The 14,505-nt window shown below is 40.1% G+C and overlaps 1 protein-coding gene across 1 annotated transcript in view; it reads left to right on the top strand.

The window, feature by feature from the left end:
- The first annotated feature begins 222 nt into the window (after positions 1 to 222).
- Positions 223 to 14,505, top strand: part of LOC115109671 (alpha-1,3-mannosyl-glycoprotein 4-beta-N-acetylglucosaminyltransferase C-like) — a 204,944-nt gene continuing 190,661 nt past the window's right edge. Inside the window, exon 1 of the mRNA XM_029634876.2 lies at positions 223 to 552. The gene's annotated coding sequence lies outside the window, so the exon portion shown is untranslated. The remainder of the gene's footprint in view (positions 553 to 14,505) is intronic.

A 14,505-nucleotide genomic window follows, 5' to 3' on the forward strand; every position in this document is an offset into this window, starting at 1 on the left:
GAGCAACATAGCACCCTGCATCCTACTGCTAGTTTACCAATGAAACCAGATGTAGCTGGAAGTGGTGCAAAACAATAATTTAGAGTTTGTCAAAAAAAAATAATCGCAAAGGTAGAAACTGTTACAAAGGATGAGATCGTATTACGACATGCTCCTGTCTGAGCGCGCGAAGCGTCACTATAGTCCACACGCCGCCTTCAGTTTATTCGCAGTCGAAGGGAGGAGAGCTAGATAATACGCAGCAGTGTATTGTAGTGGTGCTAGTGTAGCAGACTATTTGGGTTTCAGACCTTGTATAATTCTCGAATTCCTCTTGAGGGATAGAGAATATTTGGACACTGGGAACACTTCGGCGCACCTAGCCTACGGCAGCAATGAATTCACGCGGTTTCCGGTTCTTCGTCGCTATCTCTGAGCTGAAGAAGACTGTAACAGTATGTATAACGTTAGTAGCTAACTAGAGCAGTCGACTGTTTTCATACCTGGGTTTGCAGAAAAGTAAAGCATGACAACCGTGGGGTAAAACTACGACTGGCTATATTATGTTATGAGGTGAGTAACCTCTACATGTTTACTATAGCCTACAGTAATTGCTGCATTATTTTCCCGGATTTAGCCATATGTTCCCACGTTGTGGATCCTAACTGTATAGCCTAATTCATTCTAAGAAATAATGTAATAAGCTACCTTGATCCAATTGTCTACACACAATGTACACACAAATAGAGCTACAAACTTGGTTTACTTCATATCCCTGGTTTGTCCTTTCATAGAAAACTTAAACTACTGTAAATTCAACTTCAACATGAATTCAAATGGCATTGTACATTTAAACGTTTGTGAATACATACTAGCCTACTGTATACTTCTACTATGCCGTTTCATTAGAAGAAGCAACCTGTAACAATGTTACATCAAAGTACTGCGTTGACAGATGTCAGGTAAACTGTTTTGAGAAACTATGAGAGGAAATTACAGGGAGCACAATGGTAACTGAAAAACAAAATATATTCATCATTGTAGTAAGCATAATAGTTTATAAACTGTCATAGGTTTTCCTAATCTTGTAGAACAGCTCCTGTCCTGGGGTGAGCATGACAGCTCCATGGGTCCACAACCTGGTCTCAGTGCATTTTGTATTATTCTGGTCGTAAATCCAAGACAATCCATTTAGTACGATACGCTATATATACAAAAGTATGTGGACATGCCTTCAAATGAGGGGATCTGGCTTTTTCAGCCACACCCGTTGCTGATAGGTGTATAAAATTGAGCACACAGCCATGCAATCTCCATAGACAAACATTGGCAGTAGAATGGCCTTACTGAAGAGCTCAGGGACATTCAATGTGGCATCGTCATAGGATACCACCTTTCCAACAAGTCAGTTTGTCAAATTTCTGCCCTACTGTTGTTGTGAAGAGGAAACCTATATGAGCAACAACGGCTCAACCTCGAAATGGTAGGCCACACGAGCTCACAGAACAAGAGCCGATTATCCCGGTTGCAACTCTCACTACTGAGTTCCAAACTGCCACTGGAAGCAACATCAACACAATAACTGTTCATCGAGAGATTAATGAAATGAGTTTCCATGGCCGAGCAGCTGCACACAAGCCTAAGATCACCAAGCACAATGTCACCATCTGGCAGTCCTACGGACAATTCAGGGTTTGACGGATGCCAGGAGAATGCTACCTTCCCCAATGCATAGTGCCACCTGTAAAGTTTTGGTGGAGGAGGAGTAATGGTCTGGGGCTGTTTTTCATGGTTCAGACAAGGCCCCTTAGTTCCAGTGAAGGGAAATATTAAAGCTACAGCATGCAATGACATTATAGATGATTCTGTGCTTCCAACTTTGTGGCAACAGATTGGGGAAGGCCCTTTCCTGTTTCAGCATGACAATGCCCCTGTGCACAAAGCGAGGTCCATTCAGAAATGGTTTGTCGAGATCGGTGTGGAAGAACTGGACTGGCCTGCACAGAGCCCTGACCTCAACTCCATCGAACACCTTTCGGATGAATTGGAACACCGACTGCGAGCCAGGCCTAATTGCCCAACATCAGTGTGTGACCTCACTAATGCTCTTGTTCCTGACTGGAAGCCAGTCCCCGCAGCAATGTTCCAACATCTAGCGGAAAGCCTTTCTAGAAGAGTGGAGGCTGTTATAGCAGCAAAGGGGGGACAAACTCCATATTAATACCCATGATTTTTTAATGAGATGTCCAATGAGCAGGTGTCCATATATTTTTGGTCATGTAGTGTATGGTATGTATTAATTTGTGGATGTCCATCATCCATTTCGTATTATATGTTACGAATTGGCAAAATGTATGATATGTTATGAATTCTAGTTAGGTGGCTAACGTTAGCTAGCTGTCTAACGTTAGTTAGGCTAGGGGTTTGGGTTAGGGGTTGTGGTTAAGTTTAGGAGTTAGGTTAAAGGGTTAAGGTCAGGGTTAGGGTTAGGAGAAGTGTTAGCTAAAAAGGTTAAGGTCAGGGTTAGGGAAGGGTTAGCTAAAAGGGTTAAGTAACCGTCTGTCTTATGTAACCATACCAAATGTAACATATCATACCAATTCGAGTTTCCCAAATTAACGTTTTCTATGTTACCTCTAGTCTATGAGACCAGGCTGGGCTTCAGGGCCTGTGGCCAAACAGCTACTTATTACAGCTACTGACCATAGAGCAGAAGCAGCTCTGGTTTCTGTTGGCTGGAGAATGCATGGGGCTCATTATTAGGGGTCACTGTGAGTAGTGTATCATGATAAAACTTTGTTACTTAGACATACTGTAAGGTAAATGAAATAATTGTTTTATTCTTTATATATTACAGAAATCAATAAGAGATCATTGAAAACATCCAATACAGCAGTATTACACGTTTTCTAGAAGAGTTGTCTCTTAGTGCTGTCTCCTAGCCTGTGATTGATTATTAAGCTCCCACATAAACTGTTCAGTTAGGTGTAGCGTCAGGCAATGATGAACATGATGCCTCATCACAATTTCAATCAACAGAGCTTCTCACATTTCATGTCAAATCAAAGCTATTCACAGAAATGTTGCAACACATTTCATATAAAAATATATAGTTAATTTAACACTAAAAGTTGCAGTTTCTCCTCTTTTTATATTAGCATATTTTATGAAGACATTTGTGTTTCCAAACAAAAATCAAGACTGACATTTTGTTCTACATATTCTAATTGTTGACTGTCCCAGTGTCCACAGACATTAGCCAGCTTGTGAGTAATCAAAGCAGCCATCTAGCTGAACTGGGTGGAGCACCAGTTATTCAGTATCTTTCCGTGAAAGGTTAGACAAATGCCATAAATAATTGTCCAGAGAAGTTCCGTAATAATGTATCTTTCCAATGGCATGGCACTGTGATTATCTCAGGGGGATAAGGTCAGTGGGGCCAATTAATATCTAATCAGCCTTGCTTGCAGTGTTTTGTGGACACCATCAAGCTTACTGTGACAGTAAGGATGTGAGACTGTGAGGCATAATCAATGGCAACTGACGACTGTCTGTGACAGTGAAAGTGTGTTTCTGGTTGCACCTCTTGTTTCTGTGTAGCCAGCAACTGCTGAAAGTGTCCCAAATGGCACCATTTCCCTATATAGTGCACTGCTTCTATTCAAAGGTAGTGCAGCATATAGGGAATATGGTTTCATTTGGGACACACAGTCTGTGTAAAGAGGCCTTAGAGCCAGCTGATGACAGACTGACTGTATGAAAGAATGGACTGTGTCTGTGTGGACTCTGCCATGTTAAGGGGGATAGCTACATTAAGTGAAGCACCGATGCCAAGATGAGCAGCAGAAAGCAAGTCTACATCCCAAATGGCACCATATTCATTATTTAGTGCGCTTCTTTTGACCAGAACTCTCAAACGTAGTGCACTTTATATAGGGTTTAGGGTGCCATTTGGGATCGCAGCCGAAGACTCGTAGTACTTGAGGCATGGATCCAGCTCCCATCTTGGTGGGATCAGAGATGCTGCTCTGATGGTGCTGGGTGGCTGTCAAATGCTTAGCTAGTTCACTGAGCATCATGCTGATGCAGGGCTTGAATTTCATGTTTGTAAAAGAGGGAGGAATCTAAAAAGAAACGGCTGAATGTAGGCCCCCTTCGTATTGCCGCCCATGATTTTGTCTGTCTCGCTTCCAGTGTTTACTCAAGATTTGAGATTTGAGTCTTGAGTGGCGGTGTGGCTAAGCTTCCCGAAGCTGTATCCCTAGATGCAAGATTTTGAATAGCCCCCCCCCCCCCCCCACACACACACTTTTTCATCAAATCGACTTTTCATTAAGGTAGCAATTTTATTCCAATGTATATTTACTGCTGCACATTGCATTTTCTTTGAAATATTATCCTTTTGAATGAACCTTTCAATTGAAGACCTTCTTTTCAAACTTGTTGGCCTCGTGTTCTACCACAAGGTGTGACAAGGTGTGAGTCAACTGGCATTTCTTTTGTTCCCATAAAACAGATGGAAGTAATTTTCTGGGAGATGCTATAGTGTTGGAGACATCCCATAAAGGGTGCAAGTGTTTATGGCCTCATAAAGTTCCTTTTTTTCTGCTTTTTGACATCAAAAGGGTGTTTGTTGATATCGTCTGACAGGCAATTAACAGTGTGCTAGTCCAAGACATTCCAATAGGGAGAATGATAATTAGATGTCCGTTTTGTTATCCACTGTAAATGTGACAGGAGGGCTCATAGTTGTCAAACTGCTGGCACTGGGGAATTAGGACGAAGTCTGCGAGGGAATTGAGAGGCACGTGGATTTTTTCTCTGTTCTTCTGATCTTCTTTACTTTTCATCAGGCAGTCTGAGATTCTGAATATATTTTCAATAAAACAAAAATTGCTGTCCAACATCATTGGTATGCTCAATGGATCATTTTACATCTTGAAAAGTTGACTTTTGACCACTTTCACCCACAATTCCCTAGTTTTCATCATGTCCTCCAGAGATCTTACACATCATGTGGCTCATGCTTATGGTAAAGACCGCTGTAGTTTATTCAGTCTTATTTTTATGACTGCATAATTCTGTCACAAGAGAATTTAGCTTGAGTGAGAAAAGTAATCTGCATCAGCTGGAGCTGTGCACTAGATGAGGAAGAATATTTGGAAAATATCAGGAGTTGAAATAGTAAAATGGTGGCCAAATGTTCTCATTATTTTCTGTTAAAAATGAGTCTCTATCACCATAGAAGTGTCTTGTTGAACACTGGAGGCATTTCTGCATTAATCTGAGTGCTATTGTCATGAGGGAAAGTTGTTCTGAAGCTTGTGCTCTTTTACCATCGTTATAATGTAATGTGCTGTGAGTCACGGATGTGTTGTTATTTGTTCTACTGGCATCGTTGATGGCGTAGGGGGTACTGTAAGGAGAGAAGCTTGTTAAAAAAATATGGAGTGTGGAGGGAGAAATGAGAGGCAAGTCAATGAGTGGCAGGGAGGGCAGAAACAGTTAGTGACACTTTGGTGAGGAGTTGGGCTGTGAGATAGGGAGGGGATTGCGAGAGAGAGGGAGAAAGAGAGAACACGGCTACCGATTGCCATTGTTTACAGCAGTTTTTTGAGACAACCTAGATACCACATAACGTTCTGAGAACCAAATATTTCGTAGAGCTTGGTGAGTGTGTGTGGTTGTCCTATGGTTATTTTGTATACAGCCTTCCCACAACCTTCTGGAAATGGTGCAGGATAGTTGGTTTGGCTTTGGAACATTCTCAGCACATTTAAAGAACATGACAAAATAACGCTATTTTATTGGTATTTCATTACTTTAAAATAACATTTCCATAAAGTTTCAACATGGTTACATTTAATACATTTTTTGGTAATGTTCTAGGAATGTTCTCCAACTGGTTTGACATTGGGAATGTTCTCAAATAGTTAAGAAACAACATTCTTTTGTAGGAATTTCAGTACTTCAGCATAACGTTTCCTACAGGTTTCCTCATTGTTCTATTTAATGTAATGTTCTTATCATTATGAAAATGTTCCATAAAAACCACAAGAAAACATTAGTAATGTTCAAAGAACTTTCTAAGAATGTTAAAAAAAAACATACATTCTGTTCTCAGCGTCAACAAAACTCTTTTATCTTCTATCTTGTTAAGTGTGTTCAGGTGTGTTGGCCACGCTCACTAATTGGCCACACCTGATCTTAATGAGTGCATGCTTCCTTTGAAATGGGGTCTGTTTGAATAGACTAAACTGAACAGCTTTGCATGAGTTTAAAAAAACATGGCAAGTTAGCTCCATCCTGGTGGTGCAGTGGACTAATTCCAACAGAAGATCATAGATTCAAATCTCTCTGTTGCCGGGCCAAAATAAAAAGAATACATGTGTTTGCATGACTAATTCCTAAGCAAAGGAATTTCCATGTGTCCTATCTGTACTTGGAGTTCAAAACAGTTAATCCAAAGTTATTGAAACGTCCAGTGAAAGTTTTAAGGGAGTTATCCAAAAACCTCCAAATAACCTTAACATTTCATTGAAAACATTCACACAATTTTGAAAAAATTCTCAGAAAGTTATTTAATTACCTTCAAATAATCTATCATTTTGGTTCTCAGAACTTGAATAAAACCTCCCAGTAAAACTTTCAGGGGACCATAGTAAAAGGTTCTCAGAACCTCCCTGCAACCTAAAAATGAACGTTCCCAGAATATTTCATTTCGGTTCTCAGAACGCTTGAAAAACATTCAATTTTACTGGTCAGGAAACTTATGGCTTCCTTCCCAGAACCAATGAGAAACCTAAAACATAAGATACCACAACTTCCAAGGAACCAAATGTGCTAACTGGGAATGATCTTCTCTTGTGTGAGTCTTGGAGATCATTTAAACTGGTGGCAGCATGCAGTACAGAGCATCTCCCTCATGCTTCTCAGACAGACACAGACAGAAGAACAAGCAGAGAAAGATACTTCTTAAACATACAGCAGTACAACAGGCAGGTGAGTGTAGCTGCCTGTAGCTGGGCTATTTCAGGGTTTGCTATGTAAAGCTAGAGTATAATATTTGCTCTCTCTGCTACTAGCAACTTCGGATGATCACAATCTCTCTTTTCAGCATGCTGTTTTGTGTTGTTGTTAGAGGTAGACCTAGAGGCAAATCTCATGGTCTTTCTATGCCACTCTCTGTGCATCTTTCTCTCTATCTCTCACTGTCACTCTCCCTTCTGCCTCTCTCAGTCTCATTCTTGCTGTCACTGTCTGTCATTTTTGTACCTGCCTCTCTCTTCCTCCATCTCTCCCATCGCTGCACTCCTCCTTGACAGTGAGTTGTCTCGCCTCGTGTACTCAGGATGTGTGGTCTGGTTGAATTAACCAATTTCAAGTGTGTGTGTGGGGGAAGGGGGGGGTCAGTCAGGACCGCTGCATGTGGTTCCAACTTTTGCAGTGTATTGCCACACAGCACTTCATTTCAAGGCTTTCTAACAGTAACTACCTACCCCGCCACATTGGCAGCCTCACAACAAAGCTATGTCTCATTCTAACCATTTAGAGCTGGGCTGTATCCAGATTTATGGTATTACCCAATGTGCACACAAGGGGCACTACCCCCCCCGCAAGATTTTTTTAAATGTAAAAAAAAAAAAAAAAAAAGAATATCATACAGTTGGTATTTTCAAATACCCCTGTATACGATATAGACAGCCCAAGCATATATTCGACACGCTGTTAAGCAGGGTTGGGGTCAATTATTACTCGTAGATTTCCGTTTTTTTCTTTGTCATGAGATTAGATTGTTTCCTTCCATACTGCAGTGTTTGATCTAATGCATTCTAGGAAATGTATTCTGATATTTAAAAACATGACGGGAATTATGAATTATTATAGACAACCCACAAGATGATCTTAGAATATTTCCAGACCACTGTAAATATTTGTAATTGTTTTTGGATCATGAGTTTTATTAAATTTCTCTGAATTTCTACTTTCTTTCTTCCTTTCATTCAAATTCAATTCAAATTCTGCTGACTGTGGGGTGTGGCCAATTCAAATTTAATTCAAATTCGAGAAATTAATTGAAATTAAAGAGCAATTTGTTCAATTCAGAATTGTGCATGTCACTCCAAAACCACATGCACAGCTATAGCCTCATGTACAAAATTGCAGCTGCAGGGGGCACACAGTGCCATAGTCTCCTATTGTGACTCATACATAACCCACTGGGCACACGAGTCAATTCAATGTCTATTTCATTTTGGTTCAACATAATTTAATTTAAATGACTTGGAAATAACGTTGATTCAACCAGTGTGTGCCCAGTGGGCAGTTGGGAGTGGAGCTGTCGAGATTACTCATAATTAAACAATGAATGCACTGTTGGCGTGTTTTAATGGCTGGAATGAATGATGTTTTCCTTAGCATTATTGCATACTATTGTCTGTCTGCTCATTGTGATGAACTACCATGCCTGCAAGGGCTGGAAATTGCCAGGGACCTCACGATATGATATTATCACGATACGAAGGTGCCAATATGATATGTATTGCTATTCTCACAATTCTATATGTATTAGGGCTTAGGGCTGTCCCTGACAAAAAAATTGAAAACGTGTGTGTTTTAATCAAATCAACTATATGCACTGAGCTTGTCTGATGCTTTAAGCAAACTGTGTGATCAATTGATTAAGACACTGGAGGGAGTCCGATCGCAATTGATTTGATTGTGCCGGGCCTGGCTCAGACTTGCTGCACTGTGTTTAAAAGAAAAAACAGCGAGTGACTGTGTGACTGTTGTCTCTCCTCCCTTCTGCAGCGACCACCATAGAACATCAACAGTGTGGATCGCACTGTCTGTGTTGCTGAAGCTGCAACATAATTACAGCCATTTTTGACTGAAAAGTTATGTTCCCGAAATTCCTCATTTGTCTAGGAAAAGCATTCCCTATTCTTTCAACCCTTGCTCTGTTTGTGAAAAATGTACAGTATTGTTCACGTGCATGCGATGCATAGGACCTGACCTGTAGCATAGCATATCATAATCACAACAATAAATTGGTTATAATAAACTTTGAACACCGAAACACCTGACAGCAAAATGGATGCAGAGGATGTGACAAATAAATGAGAAATGGGGGAATGTTTTGTGGTTGCTCAGCGGGTAACGGGGAAGTCAGATAAATAAATCTGACTGTGGAAAATACTGGAGATCAAAATAAATAAGGTAAGGAGAAAGCACTGTGTGCATATTATGTGTACCAAACAGGTGCTGTTCGATAACAATATAATTTTTCTGAATGTTTGGGACAATGTAAACAACACTAAATAAAAAATAAAAATACCAGAGATGTGTAAAGTCTTTAATACAGCACAGCAAAGATTAAAAACTGCATAATTTGTTTATTCAATGTGGTTACGTGAGGCTTTGTGCTCACGGAATCAGCAGGTTATTAAACAAATACTCAAAAACAGGCAACAGAACCAGGATCTGTCTTATTTCTGTAGAGATATATGGTTTATTTATCAATCCAGGCACATTTAACAGTTAGGCTATTGATTATACAGTAGACATAAATAAGTTGGTTTTCTCTCTCCTCACTTTTCTTAGACAATTAAGGCAAGGGCTGTTTTCTCTTCTAACTCCGCCGCATTGTTCTCAACACCAATATGCGGGTTAACTTTGCTATTATGCACATAGCAGCATGGTCTAGGAAATGGCGCCAGTTCGACAGCGCACCGATGTGTTTCAGAACCGCGGACAGCGACCACTTTCCAACACGGGAGAAAGCGCATTTGTTATAATATAATATAACTTTTATTGGTGTTGCACCATTGTTCTTATATAATATAACCATATACAATTTCAGTAGCACATCTTGGACTGTGCCATCCCCACGACCCCCACAATGGATCAGTCCATTCAGACAGGCTCGAATCAGACAGGTGTCTTGTACACCATGAATTGTTAATTAAAAAATGTTTTTTTTGCTACTGCTCGACTAAAGAAATCTTGGTCGACCATCAGTCTATCGAGCAAACAATTGACGGGGTCAGCCTTAATGGTGATTAGATACTGCAAATTTGATGTTCCAAACATCTATTCGATGTTAATGCAGAACGCCATAGGATGTTTTTGTGTTGGTTAAGGGCAGTCAGGTCTGGAGAGAACCAAGGGCTATATCTGTTCCTGGTTCTACATTTCTTGAACGGGGCATGCTTATTAAAGATGGTGAGGAAGGCATTTAAATACAAAAAAACAGGCATCCTCTTCTGATGGGATGAAGTCAATATCCTTCCAGGTCGATTAGAAAGGCCTGCCCGCTGAAGTGTTTCAGCAAGTTTTTTTTAGAGAGTTGGATTTTTAAAAGTAGAAGTTCAAATTGTTTGGGTACAGACCTGGATAGTAGGACAGAAGTCTGCAGGCTATATCTGCAGTAGATGGCAACACCTCCCCCTTTGGCCGTTCTATCTTGTCTGAACATTTTGTAGTTAGGGATGGAGGTTTCAATAAAGGTTAAATAAATAACACATTATATAAGAAGAAAAATACCAGAGTTTTGGCTCAGGTACAGCAGACTAGCGCTACCTAACGCTAACTAGCAAAAAAAAATTGGTTGCGTTAGTTCGGACAAACCTACTCATTCAAGGGTTTTTCTTTATTTTTACTATTTTCTACATTGTAGAATAATAGTGAAGACATCAAAACTATGAAAAAACATATGCAATCAATTTTCTTTTAAACAAATCAAAACATATTTTAGATTCTTCAAAGTAGCCACCCTTTGCCTTGATGACAGCTTTGCACACTCTTGGCATTCTCTCAATCAGCTTCACCTGGAATGCTTTTCCAACAGTCTTTAAGGAGTTCCCACATATGCTGAACACTTGTTGGCTGCTTTTCCTTCAGTCTGCGGTCCAACTCATCCCAAACCATCTCAATTGGGTTGAGGTCGGATGATTGTGGAGGCCAGGTCGTCTGATGTATGTTTGGGTCATTGTCCTTTTGAAAATCAAATGAGAGCCCAATTAAGCGCAAACCAGATGGGATGGCTTATCACTGCAGAATTCTGCGCTAGTCATGCTGCTTAAGTGTGCCTTGAATTCTAAGTAAATCACAGACAGTTTCACCAGCAAAGCACACCCACACCATCACACCTCCTCCTCCATGCTTCACGGTGGGAACCATGACATGCAGAGATCACCCGTTCACCTACTCTGTGTAGCACAACGACACGGCGGTTGGAATCAAACATCTTAAATTTGGACTCATCAGACCAAAAATACAGATTTCAACCAGCTTAATGTCCAATGCTCGTGCAAGTCTTTTCTTTATATTGGTGTCCTTTAGTAGTGGTTTCTTTGCAGCAATTCGACCATGAAAGCCTGATTCACGCAGTCTCCTCTGAACAGTTGATGTTGAGATTTGTCTGTTACTTGAACTCTGTGAAACATTTATTTGGGCTGTAATCTGAGGTGAATGGACTTATCCTCTGCAGCAGAGGTAACTCTGGGTCTTCCTTTCCTGTGGCTGTCCTCATGAGAGCAAGTTTCATCATAGCGCTTGATGGTTTTTGCGACTGCACTTGAAGAAATATTCAAAGTTCTTGAAATTATCCGGATTAACTGACCTTTATTGCTTAAAGTAATGATGCACTGTCTTTTATTTTTGCTTATTTGAGCTGTTCTTGCCATAATATGGACATGGTATTTTACCAAATAGGGTTATCTTCTGTATCCCACCCCTACCTTGTCACAACACCACTGATTGGCTCCAACACTAAGAAGGAAAGAAATTCCACAAATTCCACTTAACAAGACCTCTTAATTGAAATGCATTCCAGGTGACTACGTCATGAAGCTGGTTGAGAGAATGCCACGAGTGTGCAAAGCTGTCAACAAGGCAGAGGTTGGCTACTTTGAAAAATCGTATATCAAATATATATTGATTTGTTGAACACTTTTCTTTTGGTTACTACATGATTCAAAATGTGGTATTTCTTCACAATTATTCTACAATGTAGAAAATAGTAAAATAAAGAAAAACCCTTGAATGAGTAGGTGTGTCCAAACTTTTGACTCGTGTTTGTATGTGTATGCTAAGAAGTGTAATGGCTCAGAATGGGACTAAGTGAAGCGTATGGGTGTCTGCCAAGGACTGGATGAACAGCTGATCTGCTTGGAGGTGCAGGAGATTTATGACCCCCCAGAACAAAGCGGTGTCTGCCGTGGAACTATAAACCATAAATCACACAGAACTGGGTCAGACCGGGTCAGCAGCTCCTCTCATCTGTGTGGTTGGCTTGTACCTGTGTGTGTGTTTTAAGTGTTTTTAATGCTTTCCACTGAAAATTGATCTCCCTGTCTCTGATGTTTTGTTGACATACACTACCGTTCAAAAGTTTGGGGTCACTTAGAAATGTCCTTGTTTTTGAAATAAATATTTTTTTGTCCATTAAAATAACAATAATAACAACATAAAATTGATCAGAAATGCAGTGTAGACATTGTTAATGTTGTAAATTACTATTTTAGCTGGAAACGGCAGATTTTTTATTGGGATAGGTGTACAGAGGCCTGTTATCAGCAACCATAACTCCTGTTTTCCAATGGCTCATTGTGTTGTGTTAGCTAATCCAAGTTTATAATTTTAAAAGGCTAATTGATCGTTAAAAAAACATTTTGCAATTATGTTAGCACAGCGGAGAACTGTTGTTCTGATTAAAGAAGCAATAAAACTGGCCTTTAGACTAGTTGAGCATCAGCATTTGTGGGTTCGATTACAGGCTCAACATGTCCAGAAACTTGTCAGCCAATTCTTGTTCTGAGAAATGAAGGCTATTCCATGCAAGAAATTGCCAAGAAACTGAAGATCTCGTACAACGCTGTGTACTACCATCCTCTACTGATGGGATGAAGTCAATATCCTTCCAGGTCGAGTAGAAAGGCCTGCTACTACCCTTCACATAACAGCGCAAACTGGCTCTATAATCAGAATAGAAATAGGAGTGGGAGGCCCCGGTGCACAACTGAGCAAGAGGTGTCTAGTTTCAGAAACCGACGCCTCACAAGTCCTCAACTGGCAGCTTCATTAAATAGTACCCGCAAAACACCAGTTTCAACGTCAACAGTGGAGGCGACTGCGGGATGCTGGAACACAGGAGTGATTGTTGCTGATAATGGGCCTCTGTACGCTCATGTAGATATTCCATAAAAAATCTGCCGTTTTCAGGTACAGTAGTCATTTACAACATTAACAATGTCTACACTGTATTTCTGAACAATTTCATGTTATTTTAATTGTCCAAAAATGTGGTTTTCTTTCAAAAACAAGGACATTTTTCAGTGACCCCAAACTTTTGAATGGTAGTGTAGATTCATGGTGTTTCTCGAGTGGCTACTGTATTTTCCAGGGGAAGATTTTAGCTTTTGTGTGTTTTACGGACGTATACGATGCTGTGTTCCATGTGGATCACAGTGGTTCATGTTCCTTTAATTAATATTGTAACCTTGCTTTCCTGAAGTCTTTGCTGTCTAGATGTATTCTGTGTAATAATTGCAAAATGTTTAGGTGTCAATCAATGCTGACTATTTATTATCTTGTTCTAAATGTCACTGGCTTTTTTTATTACCTCAAACTATTTTCTGCTAATTCTATTATTAACCTTCATTCATCCAGCCTTTATCGAGGCTTTCCACTGACATGAAGCATGTATTTTGATATAGACTGTAATATCTTAATGGCAAATTTATGTTTTAGGTTTAGTGTAAGGTTGTAATTGAACTAGCAAAGTATTTGCCTGTCTGTCTTTCAATGGTTGGTTTAATACGGTCAATACGTCTGCTGTGCCTATGGGGATCAAGGCTAAAGGTGAAACATGGATTTATGCAAAGGTAGTGAGGGTGATCATGCCATTGACATGCTTTCATTTTACTTTAATATACAGAACTAAAAAAATCTAAATCCCTTATTGACTTGTTATACAACATTTCAGAGACACACACATGTCAAGGCAAAGTAGCCTAAAATGGGTATCCAGGGCAATTCATTTCTAGAGTTGGTGTAATTTCAGGAACCTATTTCAGTAAGTAATTTAAAAAAAGCTGGGATGAATATAGAGATAAATAATCTGTGTCAGGAATAGGAAGTGGGGAGAGAAAAAGATGGATCTTAATTTAGTGTTGCTCAAAGAGGCATTGAGTTGCTGCTGGAAATCAAACAATTGCAAATGCCTACCTGTGTTTAGGATTGGAACTTATATTGTCAAATTGATCTCCAAATTCGAGCACATGTGAGATGGCGCAGTCGAGATGGCGCAGTCGAGATGGCGCAGTCGAGCAAAATTAAACATCTTTGAGCAAGCAAACACTGAGTCGAGAGCACAGAGGATTGGTCCCGCGAGCAGAGGATGAGTGCTGCAAGAGCACAGACCAGTCGAGAGATCAGAGGATGTGTTCCGCGAGCAGACAAGCCAAACTTGAGAGCTTGCAGGCATGACTTTGGGCGAGCAGAACATTATTGTTGCAGATCAAA

This window comes from Oncorhynchus nerka, linkage group LG25 (assembly GCF_034236695.1).
Source record: "Oncorhynchus nerka isolate Pitt River linkage group LG25, Oner_Uvic_2.0, whole genome shotgun sequence".
Lineage (NCBI taxonomy): Eukaryota > Metazoa > Chordata > Actinopteri > Salmoniformes > Salmonidae > Oncorhynchus > Oncorhynchus nerka.